Raw genomic sequence first — 15,527 nt, forward strand, 5'->3', positions numbered from 1 at the left:
ATTTGAATTTTTAGTTGGCCTGGGTGCGGGATAGTTGTTTTTTGATTAAACAAACACAACTGTAAAAAAAAATTGGAAAAATATTCATGTCTGCAGGTTCCTTTTTCTGTTAAAAATGATCATATAATCATATAATCATATAATCATATAATCATATAATCATATAATCATATAATCATATAATCATATAATCATATAATCATATAATCATGTAATCATGTAATCATGTAATCATATAATCATATAATCATATAATCATATAATCATATAATCATATAATCATATAATCGTATAATCATATAATCGTATAATCATATAATCATATAATCATATAATCGTATAATCATATAATCGTATAATCATATAATCGTATAATCATATAATCGTATAATCATATAATCGTATAATCATGTAATCATGTAATCATGTAATCATGTAATCATGTAATCATGTAATCATGTAATCATGTAATCATGTAATCATGTAATCATGTAATCATGTAATCATGTAATCATGTAATCATGTAATCATGTAATCATGTAATCATGTAATCATGTAATCATGTAATCATGTAATCATGTAATCATGTAATCATATAATCATGTAATCATGTAATCATATAATCATGTAATCATGTAATCATATAATCATATAATCATATAATCATATAATCATTTTTAGGAGGAAAAGGAACCTGCAGACATGAATATATTTCCACATTTTTTTACAGTTGTGTTTGCCCTCCGCCCTAATCAGCAGCCTACTTATAATAAATAGCTGCTACTGCTGTGAGATTACCGAAGTATAATTATCTCGCTTTTAGTGATACGCTACAATTTTGACACAAAGACGTTAAACTCGAAAATGCATTTCAGATTACTGAAGTATCCATTTTGGTTTATGGAACCAACAATTCTTTAAAATGAGTAGGAAAGATTAACGATACTATTATAAGCTAGCTACACTGTGTAGTACCTATACAGGTTGTCTTACCGATTCTGTCGATCCAAGCATCACTAAAGGAATCATATGGTTCCATTTAAAAAACCTAATGTAACCTTGTTTTCGTTATAAGAAAAGGAGTATTTTCGAAATGTTTGTAATTGCTTTTTGTTCCTCATCTAATACAGATAAATTTTTGTTAACTATTTTTCCTCACGTCGTATCCATTTCATACATTATCGCATTCTGTGTAGCAGCATGTAGAAGTTCAGAATCATCTATATTCATGTCGTCAAAAAAAAAAGAAACTGAAGCAAAAGTGCGAATAATAAATTACAGCCACAAGAACAGTTCAATTAATTAAATTAATAATTCCATGAGCACTGAATGCACAAGGTTTCCATGACTGTATTTTGAACAAGAACCCCTAAGTGCAAAGAATCATGTGTTGCAAATTCAATTTACGAAATATAAGCAAAATAAATCGCTTGAGTTTTCGCAAACAGTTTTATTTATAACCGCCGAAAGCAAATTTGAAATATTTCGATGCGAAAAGCAATCAAAGCTTTGGACACGTATACCTATATGCAGTTCATATTGAATAAATTTCATATTTGCGAGGTGTAGGTATATGTACTCACTTCTATGTTTTTTATTTTCTATATCATATGACTGCCCACAAGCACCCTGCGCTCGAAGTCAAAGTTAGTTACCGTTAAAGTTGGTTTGGTAATAAAAATGTGTGTTAATAAAAACACTTTATCATTGATATCACGAAGACAAAATATCGAGTAGCTACAAATGGCAAACATAAGACCAGGCTTCAACGAAAAGTGATAAAAACGTAACTCCAAATTAAGACATGAATGGAGCCTTAATTGGGCTCCCATGAAAGTATAAAATAGAACTCTAAATAGACCCACAAACGCTACACAAAATCACTTCGATCAATTTGACACATAGGCGAGAGAAGACGATATTAGTTATTTTAACAAATTGTAATACAATAAAGATACCTATTTAATTGTTTATTAGTACACGTACTATTTCACTAGGTATGAGAGAATATATACTAACGAAATTTGCAAACCTCTTCATCGAATGTAACAGGGGATCTGGAATCTTGTGTACACCAATATGTAATGAAGAATGGTCTTTAACGAATTTAAGAATCCAACTAAATCGTCGAAAGCAACAAGCACTTCGAAAGTCTGGGAAAGGGGATTTCTCAAAGAATTCTTTGCAATTCAGTTTGCAAAGGCATCGCTTTAAGAAAAATGTACGAGACGCGAGCGAAGAGCGCGAGTCTTTATCCGCTTATGTCACTAAAGAAGAAACATTTCCGCAAGGAACGGAAATATCCACGGTACTTACCATCCAAGTGACATACTGACACGGATATATCCGCTTAAACCACCGGGCTTGAGGTTGCGCCACGGCGCTCTTTGGAAATCACAGTTACCCTTCGGGGTATTATTTTAAATATTAAAAACATTTTCGTGTAAACTGCCACTGCCCCCTTCATCGACACTTCGAATTATCTGAAAAGAAAACGTGCATACGTTGCAATTTTAACTGAACAATACATATTTGTTATTTTACAAAATACAGTCATAACGTAGGCGAATAATTTCAAGTAGAAAAAAAATTAGTAACGCATACAGTGTACCCCTATTTAATTTAAGACAGCGCTGCCCAGCGTAGGGGCCCCTCACGCGCCTGCTTCCCCTTCCAACCTTTCTTTCGAGCAGCGTGACTTGTCGTCAAGGAAACCTCGGTCACGAGACGTTCACTGTTACTTTGACTCGGCGGCGTCTTTGCGCCATGGCAACGGCGGACGATGGTGGGGGCGGCTTTTGCCTCTCAAGAGGCAAGTTGGACAGCGCTGATTTAAGCGATTGGAAGAAAATGTCTGTAATGGGAAAAGGTGCTCTGTAGTAATGGAAAAGTGCCTTTTTTCATACTCTTATTCTTTTGCAACAACATATTCCTGTACTTCGTGTTTGCATAGTACTTATTAATATTTGTTACTCATTTAAGTAGGTACTTAAGGGGGTGCATGTGTATTAGACAGCTAAAATCAACAGCGGCTTCTAGGCTAGATTGTAGAACCTGTAATAACTTAAACCAATTGCTCTTTTAACAATTATTTCTTAGGGATATAAGACGTACTTTCAAATAAGAATGTTTACAAAATATTACAAATTAATTAATACACAAGACGTCAAAGTGAGTGCTTAGATGTAATGCAGTACAATACTGTTAGAAGCCTAACCGTAACTAAATAACTAATTAAATGACTAAAAACTAACATTAAAAACTAGAAAGTTATTGTGACGCATAATGTAACCATATATATCACCTAGCTTTACATATGTATATATGTAACTGTATTTGTATTAATCACAAAATTATTTGCCTTTTCATCAAATTTCCCGGAGTATCTTCGTTCTCAAGTACCTTTCTCGTTGTCGCGCTAAAAAACTAATACAAAATACCATTAAATCCTTAAAAAAGAACCAATAAGCAGAAGCGTATTGTTTTCCCAATGAGTGCAGCATACAAAGTATATTTTCAAGTAGAAGCCCAACCCTGGCTGCTCGCGATTACTTAACGCTTAAAGGACCAATGCGATTTAAATTAATAGTTCGGGGGCCAGCTAGCTGAAGCTCCCCGCTAAACCTGATTCACAACAAAAGTGGAAAGTCCCATGAAACTTATAGAAATTCCCGCGGAGGTCGCTAATGGTTTCAATGTTGGATAACGTATCTCCAAGAATTTACGGTGCAGCGTCCACAGCTTTTCCTGCCGCTTCAAGACCATTTATTTTCTGGACCCTTGACTTCGTCATGGATACGGCGGGCCACGTTGCATCGAGTGCTATCCGCCACGAGAGTGGGAGATCTCTATGATCCTCAGAGCCCACTCGATCTTGGAGAAGATCATACAGCCAAACATAGGACACTTGGAAGACCTGCGTCGAGGTGATCGACGCAGCATGATTGAAATTTCAAATGCAAGATGTGTTAATACATTAGGTCCATGGATAAATAGTTTGGATTATATTCGAAAGGTTCTAAATGAAAGTAAATTAGGATTTTATATTTTATACCGTATCGTGTGACAAAATATAATTGTTTCGTTTGGTTGCAAAAACTTGTGAAGCACCTCACTCCCTTTCAATCCCACCAGATTACTATTGTCACATAGTCCTTCAGATAAAACACTTTGAATATTCATGTGAGGAATAATACTAGTTGTATCGTACATGTACTATGTTGGGTTTTACTTTCATAGGAATTAAGTGTTTATTTGAGTAATCAGGCTGCAGTTACATTCATATCTGTACACGATTTTTAAGAAGGGTAGATGTCCTAATTGCTGCCAGTGTCCCTATCACTACCACTTTATTTATTTTACTTAATAAAAACGTAAATTATAAAGAATAGTGTGCAAAAAAAATATTATTGAATTGGAAGTGTTCGTCTTCTTCTTATCAGTGGCGCCCCAGAGGAGAGGGGCAAGGCACCCCCAAAAGAAAAAGGAGGAAAGAGATTAATATAACCACGACTGAAGTGTTTTAAGAGCTTAGTAAAAAGAACACGTGATTTTAATGCTCCTATAAAAATTTATAATCACCTAATGAATTCTACTGAATTTGCATAAAAAATATTTTTTAACTCGGCTTCCCCCAAGATTATGTCCTGAGTGCACCACTGCTTCTTCTTCTTCTTCTTCTTCGTATTATTATTCTTATACCCTATTCTCTATACGTAACGTTTTTAATTAGTACAATAAATAAAGTGAGAGTAATAGGGACACTGGCAGTAATTGGGACATCTACTCTACTTTGAAATAAAAAAGCCTGCTTCACTTACATTTAGAGTTTTTGAAACAACTAAAATTTCGTATTCTTTCATGAATTTTTGCGTTCACGTTGAAATAAATTAAACAAAACGAACTAAAGTCGAAGAAATAATTTGCTGCTTGACAGTAGATGTATTTTTTTAATCATTTTAATAATGTAGGACATCATTGATACACAATCAAATTAATTTTTTGTAGTGCTTTCATAAAATTCGAGAAAAAATCTCTTCAGTGATAATAGACACAGATTTAAACAAATAAATAAGTCTCGAAAGAAGGGAATAGTAATTATTTCTCTGAAGAGTGTATATTAATTTATACAACGCGTAAATTATTATGTTATGAAACGTATTAATTCATTGTAACAAATCTGCGTTTCAAAAGTGATTTAAGGGAAATAATGGAGCAATGCATAAAGATATTTATTCGAATTTATAACCTGTACGTTATTGAAACTCGAATGAACAAAAACTATATTCATAAAATTGCAATTTTTTCAGTTGTATTGTATTAGCCTATCTGCATGTAAATAATATTAATTACTTAAAATGTTTAATATCATTTGAAATACTCTGGAGCAACTATATAACGATATTTCAAAAAGTTGTGCAAGGAGAATAATTGTCGGAATCACGTGAAACTTTCACGTTGACTGAACATTATCAGTAATTCATTTCACGCAAATTCTTTATGACATTTCCGCGAATATTACACGCTCATCGAGTCGGACAAAAATTAGCAAGCTGAAGTGCGGAACCATTAATTAGAACTTTTCCGATAGGGAGAAAGAGGATGACGTAATAGGTGGAGTGTGGATTTTCATATAGTGATGGATTTGATCTGACTCTGCGCGTACAAGTCGAAATGGGTGGGCATAAAATTTTAACTGATGTTACTTAACTCTGTGAAATCATTTCAGTCGATGCTTTCTCAATACTTGTGTTTAAAAAAATTATATATACCAAAAAAGAATTTTAGCAAAATGAAGAAAAAAGTATACTATAAACATTTCTAAACCATTTGCAGGTTTTTAATTTCCTTCCTAATTAAGTTCTTTTAGACACGAGAAATCTCAAGTTCGAAATTGCAAAATGATATATAGGGGGGAACCCACCCTGAAGCTACTGTAAGAAAAGACAAAGTTGAGGATTTTTTTTCTTCGTATAAATAAAAATATAGGCCTCAGATTTTTTTATATAGTTTTAAAGCAACCTTTAAATAAATTTTGCTAGAATTTTTTTTTTAAAAATTGTACAAAATGGCGGCGGACAAGATGGTTTCCCGCAGGACTGCAAGAAAAAATAGCCCACACTCTCGGGAATGACTGGATCATCTGAGAAGGAAATACAAAAAAGATATATAAACTGGAATATATTATCTTCCACCTAGCGTAAGATTTTCTCAAAATTCGAATTACTTTGGAAATTATAGCAGTTTGAAGAATTGACTTTAACTTTTTACATAAAAATTTGCAGTGTAATGCTTGTACAAAATCGAATGATTGAAATATCAAAAAAATCCTACACTAGGTGGAAGATAATATATTCCAGTTTATATATCTTTTTTGTATTTCCTTTTCAGATGATCCAGAGGGCCACTTTTTATTTTCAGTCCTTCGAGAGGCCATTCTGTCCGCCGCCATTTTGAAAAATTTTTCATAAAAAAATTCTTGTAGCAAAATAAAGGTTGCTTTAAAACTGTACAAAAATTCCAAGACTTATATTTTTATTTATAGGTACGAACAAAAAATCCTTAACTTTGTCTTTTGTTAGTGATTTCAGGGTGGGTCCCCCCCTTAATTTTCATTGAAATTTTTCTGATAAATGAAGGCTAATAAAATTTCATTCTACTCTGCTCGACTATTAATGCATTAATGTCTTTATCCGCGCACTGCATTAACAATTTCCAAAAATGCGGCGAAGTGTACAACAGCAGCTATTTTCTATACAGTCTACTTTGCTTCATTTCACGTAACAGAGTTCACTCGCAGATTACAAGTTTTCGTCCTCGAAGCGATTCCCCGCCGTTAAACGCAAATTACTGAACGCCGATAGCTGATATTCCATCAAGGAAGGCACCAGCATCGTTTCACCTTTGCTTCAATTCATCGCTACTTTCGCCAGAAAGAAAATCTTGGGAAAGGGTGGAATGGGCGATATGAAAGGGGAGCTGGCAAGAGGTGCTCCTTTCGGAGCCCACCGCTGGATGATTGCCAATGAATGCTTAAACGTAAGGTAACCTGTTGATAATCGCGTGATATAATGCACGATACGCCTTACTCCATTTTAAACTCGTGCTACCCCTCCTCGGCCCCGTCCACCGCCGCGATATTCCATCCCATTTTTATTCGATCCACTGTGAAACTCGTGACATTAATGTTTCAGGCGGAGCGAAATTTTACGGGGCCATTATGTGAGCGGCTTAGAAACCAATCGCGTCGAATAAAACTTTCATCATCCACGCCAGTCACTATAACTTGACGAACTTATTAATTTCACGTCTCCTTTAAACGAACCAACTCCAAACGTACGTTTTGCATAGCTGCGAATAATTGATTCAAAATTGGACTGGAAAATAACGTGGCGGTGGTTTGTGTTAAGATTATAAGGCGATAGCGGAGGAGTTCTTGGTGGTAGCACTATTTATTAACAATCTGTTGTATAGATATTTAACTCAGTTGGAAAAACTAGACTAGTCTAACTATGGGGATGAAAAAACCAAAACCGAAGTCTGTTTTCAATTTGGAGGACGTCTCGGCTCCCCAAGTACAAAAAATGTAGTGTTTTTTTTTAATAAAATTAAACACTTCATTTTTAATGAAAAACTATGAAAAATGTTTAAAAAATATATAAATTTATGATATAATAGAAAATTATTCATTATTGTGCATTGTGAAATTTCACAAAGCACAGAAGAAGCGAGAGAAGCGCTTGGCCCGGTTGCCACCTGGCGGTGGCGTCACGTACTATCCATCGCGAGCTGGCCGAGTCATGACTTCTTTATGTACATACCATTTTTTATACAGATTAATTATATTTGACGTCGTAAAACATAGCCTATACCCCTTCCTGTTGTTTAAGGATACTGTAGTTAAAATTTCGTAAAGATTTGTTGAATACTTTGTGAGATTTTTGTGAGCATACAAACAAATGCTGAAACTTTATTATAATAGTATGACATGATATATTGTATGTATATGGGTACCAAATTTCATAAACAAAGAGCTAAAAAGGTGCACAAATAAAATTTTCACGGTGATAAACTAACACCCTAACTATAACTTAGGATTACCCACTAACATGATACCGCCTTAAGGCGGCTACCGGCCAAGCCTCACTTCACAGGTGTAAATTATTTTTTGTTTTCAAATCTTTATTCCATTTAAAAGATCACCACACAAACTACTTACCAATAATTTTCTTTTAGCTGTACGGTGCCGGGAAGTATTTTATTTGATTTCCTTAGTTTCACAAATAATCCTCGCAGCGTGCTTAGCTCACAAATGCACTCGAAAATAGATTTCTATCAAATCGAAACGTCAGATTGCCATGTTTCTTAGGCCGATATGTGTGGTGTGGCAATACTTTTAAGGCTGACAAATGAAAACTCTGAAAAAAAAATTACAGGGGCCCAACTCCTGATTTAAACAGGTACCCGCCTTAAGGCAGGCGTATGCACTAGAGGGTTATCGCATGTGTACTATGCTACAGTGTGTGGTGTGCACGCGCGAGACTCAGTGGGGGAATCCCACATCATGCGGACCTCTGCCAACCTGCACGCGGACTGTCACATTGGTACTCCTGACAGGTCATTGAAATTGAGGCTGAAACGCCACCGTGTTATGATTTTAGGGGAAAGCAAGTTGAAGGAAAAATAATTGTTTTCAGAGAAAATGCGGTGGGAAGTAATTAGTTTAAACGGCACTTGAGGTAGATTGTAAATGATAACTATTATCAAATTCTAGCTGCAAAATTAATTTCATTAGGTAGTGACAGCGACCTTTTTTCCAATGTGCACATTCAGTGCAGTGCTATTCGACGAGACTTCGGTACTTCTCTACTGTCACTTTTCATCGAACACGGGCATGAATTCGCTAATTGGACAAGAGTGAATGATTTTTTTTTATGTTTTTGTGCACGACTAGTGTGCCGGAAAACATGGTACTGCGAGGGGCATGATTCTTCGTGACAAAATGAATAAAAGTACCTAACATGCAGTCACTGGAAAAGAAAATACTTCGAATGTCAATCACAATTGTGTGGTTCTGGTAAAGAAATATCGGTTCCAAGGTTTCCGTTGTTGGGAAATGTAGGAAAAGCCTCGTAAAAAAGCAGGGTGGAAGGGGCTCTTGGAATAAAAAAAATCGTTACATTCATTGGAAAGCTTTAAACTCCCGGCACGCTACTATTTAAATGTTCGCGCTTTCAGTGTGGCATGTGAAGCTTCGTATAATACCGAAAGCAGTAACTTGAATTTAGAAAGTGAGTATATTGTGCATTCTATGTACAGGGTGAGTCGTAACCGATGGTACAACCGAAAGAGTAATAACTCTACGTGACAAAACAAGGGGGATATATTGTATAAAATCTGTTCATAGAAAGTTTTTCAAAAAACACTTAACACACACGAACTTCAGCAGCAACTTCTCCGTACACTTCGCAAATGGATTTTACGGTTCCTATCACTCAGTGCCTCTTCGCAACTCATTAAGTAGTACGTGTCGAATATATACTGTACTAACTAACATGTCTTGAATTTTAGAACAAAAAAATAAATGGAACGCTCAAAATATAATTACAAACCCAGCACGTGATAGAATATTAGATTAGGTTGAAAACCAAAGAATAAGGAATTACAGTTACTCACAAAAGTATTCGTCCTCTAGGGTTTATACAAAAACCGACTTTTGAAGAAACCGGTTTTCGAATTTCGCTATTCCCCAAAAACCAGTTAAACCGGTTTTCGAATGCCGCTATTCCCCGAAAACCGGTTACACCAGTTTTCGAATTCCGCTATTCCCCCAAAACCGGTTAAACCGGTTTTCGAATTCCGCTATTCCCCCAAAACCGGTTAAACCGGTTTTTGAATTTTCACAGAAAATATAATTAGAATAGTAAATAAATACTTGTACCTATTTTAAAAAATGTCAGTTTCCTTAATATTATGGAATTGCGATAATATAACAAAATAAAATATACTCTATGTATAAAGAACCAAATAAAAAAAGGATAATAACTAAAATCCGTACAAAATATAAATCTTTTAAAAGGTGGTAACCTATTTATAAATCTTTATTCCATTTAGTATTTTTTTTCTCCTAAAAATATGAACGCATGAAGAGTAGTTTTACAGGAAACAGTTACCTATTACAATATTAACGTTTTTAATTAAATAAATAATTCATTTGTGCATATTTATTCTAGTATATAAAACCGTTTTTTTTAATTTAAAATCGCCCTTCAAAATTTACAAATTTATAAATAAAAACCGGTTTTTAATCCCGGTTTTTTAAAACCGACAAACCCTATTTTCCACCTCATACGTTTAACATATTTTACTTATTAAAGTAATGCTGAATTCAGAATTACTGGTTATAATTTAGGTTAGTATGAACCTTGATGAATATATTTTTAGTTAGTGCCATATACTAAAGAAATGCTCAAAGAAATATTCCTAGGAGAATGAAACAAGATAAGCTCGAATTTCACAGAAGATCAGCTGAAAATATCTATAGATAATAGATTAAAGCTTATAATAAAATCGCAGGGATATTAGAGGAATATTAACTTATTGTACTTGTATAAAATAAATATTGAATTCGGATAAATCTTTTATTACTTTTTCTATTGAATGCACCCAAAGCAAAAGTATATAATAATGCAGGTTTATATACCGTGAATTAAGCAGAATTCTGAATTCTTACTTTGAAGTCGATGTCACCCCTATACGGAATTTGTAAACTTACACAGATAAGTAAATTTGGGTCAAATTGATTCAATATTATATACTCGCAAGAACCAAGCATACAAAAATAAAAGTCAATTCATTTAATTATTACGGTTCACTATTTTAAGAACATATTAATCGTATACAATAAAACAAAAAATAAAAAAGAATGTATTATTGTCGGTTATTAGTTACTTAAAGATAGAAAGGAGTCCAAATAATTATTAAAGGAGGGATGAGGATTTGTGACTCGATTTTTTGCCAAAATGACCCAATTTCCGTACAAGGGTTGCTATGTGAAATATACATGTACCCATGTTACATAAAAGATGGACCGACAGTTTTGCGAATAACTGTACGCAACAGGACGTTACAAAACTTTCCGTCCGACCCAATGCATTGTCGTAACCGAGGTACAGATTTCACATTCTCGTCAAACCACCGCGCAGCCAGCGCATTTAAGGAAGCATTCTTCGCGCGGCGGTTTAACGAATCACGAGTATTTAACTATAAATTCCCATTACTTGAAGCAATTAAGCCGCGTGGTTTAAGTGGATGGATAATTGATCGCGAAAGTTTGACCGGCCATTCATTCGGCTTAAACTGTTTATGCAACACTCGGTTGGCCAGCTATTTTGTACCACGGCGGCATTCAAGTGCGCACTTTACAAAAACAATTATGCGAGGCCGCGATTGGCAGACGTTCGTTTCCATGTATTCGCAACGAGAACCATTAAACGACCATTTGCCGCGCAAATAATAGCTGATGCGCCGATACACTCGTTGCACCCCTTTTTTCCCTCGCCCCCCTGCCCATCCCCCTCGGCCACCGCCGTCGCCCCCTCCCCCACCCCTACCGCCCTATGGCTACCGCCGTCGAATTTCAGATCGCGCTTTAATATCGGCGGCCGCTTAATCCGCAATGACGGTTTTTCTGGGATTTCGCCGCTTTATTACAAAAAAGCTTCAGCCCGCTGGACGGCAGATGTCACGTGTGCCATTTTTTTGCTGGCCATCCTGTGAACTGCTTCTACCCCTGTACCGTCGCGTCGTTACGCGCTCGTTCGCTCGTTCGAAACTTTCCTTGAAACGCGCCGCGCAAGATTCGCCTTGCACGAGATTACATAAAGCTCGGTACCAAAAGCACGGATTTTTTCTTCGAATTTGTGGCATTTATCAGGGCGCTCTGGAGGAAATAGTTCGCGCGCAACAGTCCTCCAGATTGAACATTTTGGGCAATATTAAGTGTTGCAGTTCTGAACCCCCCTCCCCTAAAATACCGTGCGTCAGTTTACAGCTGAAAGGGTGTCGTATTTGGAAAAAGGGTGTCAATTACTTTTAGGGGATCTCCCTACATTGACGGCCTGAAAAGGAGCGCGATATTTGAGATTGTTTTAACAGAAACCCTGTAATTATATTAATTGAAAACTTTATGTCTATATTGTACATATTTAGGCAACATTAAAAAAATTAATTAAAAAAAACGGTACCTAAAACTTTAAACGCGTTTTTCTCGAAACGATTGTGACGTACCGGCCCTACCACGAGATGGCGACTTAGTGTCCGCCGGCGCCACCAGAGGTCTAATCTTCCTAACTCTTTCTCACAGGTCCTAACTTCCAATCTCATTAGTATATATACAAGTTCAAATTATTTACTCTTGGGCATCGTGTGTGTGTCTAGGGCAGAGGCCTATATATGGGGTAAAGCGTTTAAGATTTTAATTTATATGTTATGTATATTTGTGACAGGTTTTAAATTTAATACAAAAACGAAAATCATCAACCAATCACGTCGCGGCTTTGTGCTCCGCCCATTTAACTCTTAGGCCCATGTTTCCAGTGCATTCATATTCCACAGTTGTCATTCAAAATTCGGCCATTTATGCATTATTTGCTTGTCATTAAATTTACTGAAGAGTACTTTTGCTAGAGGAATTTTGAAAATGTAACATATAGAGTGCTTCAGAATTATAAGTAAAGAATTAAGTGGCTAATGCAACTCAGAAAAGTACACAAAAAATATCGAGTAAGCATAGGTCTAAACAACTAATCATTTTTAATTGTAAGACACTGAGATTTGTATTTTGTCAATCAACCCTATCTGCCATTTTCAAACATCCCTTATAATGAATACGAATTGCATCGGAAGAGAGCAAAATACTTTTGTCGTCGCAAATGAAATTCCTAGTATTTTTTCAAAAGCGAATGGAAAAGCAATGCAATCACTATTTTTTTTCATTTCGTTTGTAATACGCAATTTTAGCAGCAAACGTATTACACCGAGCTTCTGCTACAATTTGATCAATTAATTCTCTTATCTTTTTTCATCCTTGTCGCCACTCTGAATGCAAATATTGTAAATAAACAATCCCCATGTCCAGGAATGTTTAACAGTAACAGAAAATATTTTTGTTACAGATTGCAGTGGTTTCCAAAGCGTTGCATTGGGTGAGTGACTAGCTTTTTAACGCAGAGCGCATTGAAAGCATGCGGATATAATTTTAGAAGTGAATTGGGGACAGAAAATTAATTTAGAAAGTTCACATAAAGATTTGTCGTATTTAACCTTATCTCTGAGTTGCAGGCATTTTTGTATTTCATTAATTCTCGTTACAAACTGAGCTAGCTTAAATAGTTTAAAAAACAAAGCATCAGAAATCAGCGGAGAGAAAATAATATCAGTCAATGGAAGGACGTTTCAAAGCTTATATGTATAGAAGCCTAACGCGGTCATTTCGACTATTTTTTCTTGAAAAAAGGTTTCCCTAGGGGTGAAACGATATCCATTTTGCAACGAGAAGCATTGAAATATAAAAATGTCTGCAATTTCGAAATAAGGTTGAACAGGACAACTGTTTATATGAATTTTCTTCATTATTCTTGTTTACTGAAATCATCCCTGAAATTATATCTATATACATGTTCCGATGCAAACTTATTATACTCATAATTCTAGGCAGGTTCAGTTGGACTACTACGAAAATAATAGAAGTTTCCTTGCAAAAAGGAAATAAGCAATTAATTAACTCGTTGCAAACGGAGTAACTATTTTTACGTCAAACAGAAACTGGAATTGCATACCCTATTTTACAATTTAATGTTATAACCCTTAATTTGCGAAATTCGCAGGACATGTGTAATCATGCATAAAAAAATCTTCTTCGACGAAAGTGAAAATGATCATACAAACAACAAGGCTGAAGAATATAAATAGTAATAATATTAAAAATACTGATATTTAATTTTATTTAACATCTGTGTAATAAAATTCCGCCTATTAAGTTTTTGATTTTGAACGATGCGTTTGCAATATTTTGCCACATATTGTATAACAAATTACGAAACAAATCAGTTACACTTTTATAGGTATAGTAATCTATTAAAGATTAGGGTATATTTTATTTGCAAAGTATTTGCACAGGGTGGGTTCAGTTTGTCATAAACGAGACTTACTTAAATTTTAATTGAAGCAATTTCACATTTGTTATCTTACACCCACTCCTTAAAATTAAAAATCTGTTATTATGAATTTTTATTAAAAATGGTAGTAAAGGTTTCAATTTTCCTCTCTTTTTTTTGTATTTTAGTTTATAGACTTATTCCATTACCATTTACGAAATTCAGTGCATCGGTACCTCAGAATTTTAAATTTACTAAAAGCCCTCTAATGATAATGTTTTATATAAAAAAAGAGAGACTACATTTGAATATTTTATCCGATGATAAAATATTACTAGTTTTCTCCTTTGAAAGATAATTGTAATTTCCACTGGTGGTTATTAAATTTTTACCAAATCGAGCGAACAAAAACACCCTCCATAATTGCGAATTTTTAATATGTTACTTTGTGGTTTCATGTGCAAATGGAGTGGTCGGAAATTTCGGGTCTCAAACTTTATATCTCTCGCCGGAATATTTACGTAATTAATTCATAAAGGGTAGATGTAGTTCCGGGAATTGATTTATACTACCACGAATGGGAAAATAATTTGCAAACCAATTGACATTGGTTAACAAAGTGCCCAGTTCAAAAGGCCGCTTTAGAATACTTAATATAATTTCGATGAAACTCTAAGTTGCAATTGATATCAATTGAGAAGCAAGTAATTATGCCACATTCAATTTGCTGAATTCGTTTAAGTAACATCATTATAGTCAGTATCAAATGGATCCATTTTTTTTATTAATAACTCATAACAAGCAGGCACATATCTATTTAAATTATAATCGCAACAGGCAAAATATTTGTTACATGGATTAAGACAGTAATCCTATCCAAAACAAGTAGCAAAATAGAATTTGCTAAACCATTTACTAACGAACTCAAATGAATAATAATAATATCATTAGTAAAGAGGATTGAAGCTAAATATGTAGGCTTTAGTATGTAGTTCGACAAGAGGAAATCTAACAAACTAGCTTACTACTCGGCTTCCCCGAAAATTTAGATTCTAATTTAAAAAAAAAATTATTTAGTTTCTTGTGAAAATGGTCACATTTATCTGAGTTAGTCAAACTTAATGAGGTGAGGCACATTTCGTGATCCCCGAGACAACTTTTAAAATCTCACAACCGATTTTAATGAAATTTTAGGCATGTATACAATTTACTTCAATCTACAAACGAGTTTTTGAATTTTCATTACAAGCTCAAAAAAAAAGTTTAAAAAACTCTCGAATTTGGTTTAAAAAAACCACGTCTTACTGCTTTGAGAAATTAATATCCGAGTGAAGATCTTCAAGTACACTATGTTTCAGAATTTTCTGAAAT

The 15,527-nt window shown here is 34.6% G+C and overlaps 1 protein-coding gene across 1 annotated transcript in view; it reads left to right on the forward strand.

The window, feature by feature from the left end:
* Positions 1-13,174: 13,174 nt before the first annotated feature.
* The window catches only part of Dip-lambda (Dpr-interacting protein lambda), a 302,631-nt gene continuing 300,278 nt past the window's right edge, over positions 13,175-15,527 (forward strand). The window contains exon 1 of the mRNA XM_076809859.1: positions 13,175-13,205. The gene's annotated coding sequence lies outside the window, so the exon portion shown is untranslated. The remainder of the gene's footprint in view (positions 13,206-15,527) is intronic.

The sequence above is a fragment of the Andrena cerasifolii genome, chromosome 4 (genome assembly GCF_050908995.1).
Source record: "Andrena cerasifolii isolate SP2316 chromosome 4, iyAndCera1_principal, whole genome shotgun sequence".
Lineage (NCBI taxonomy): Eukaryota > Metazoa > Arthropoda > Insecta > Hymenoptera > Andrenidae > Andrena > Andrena cerasifolii.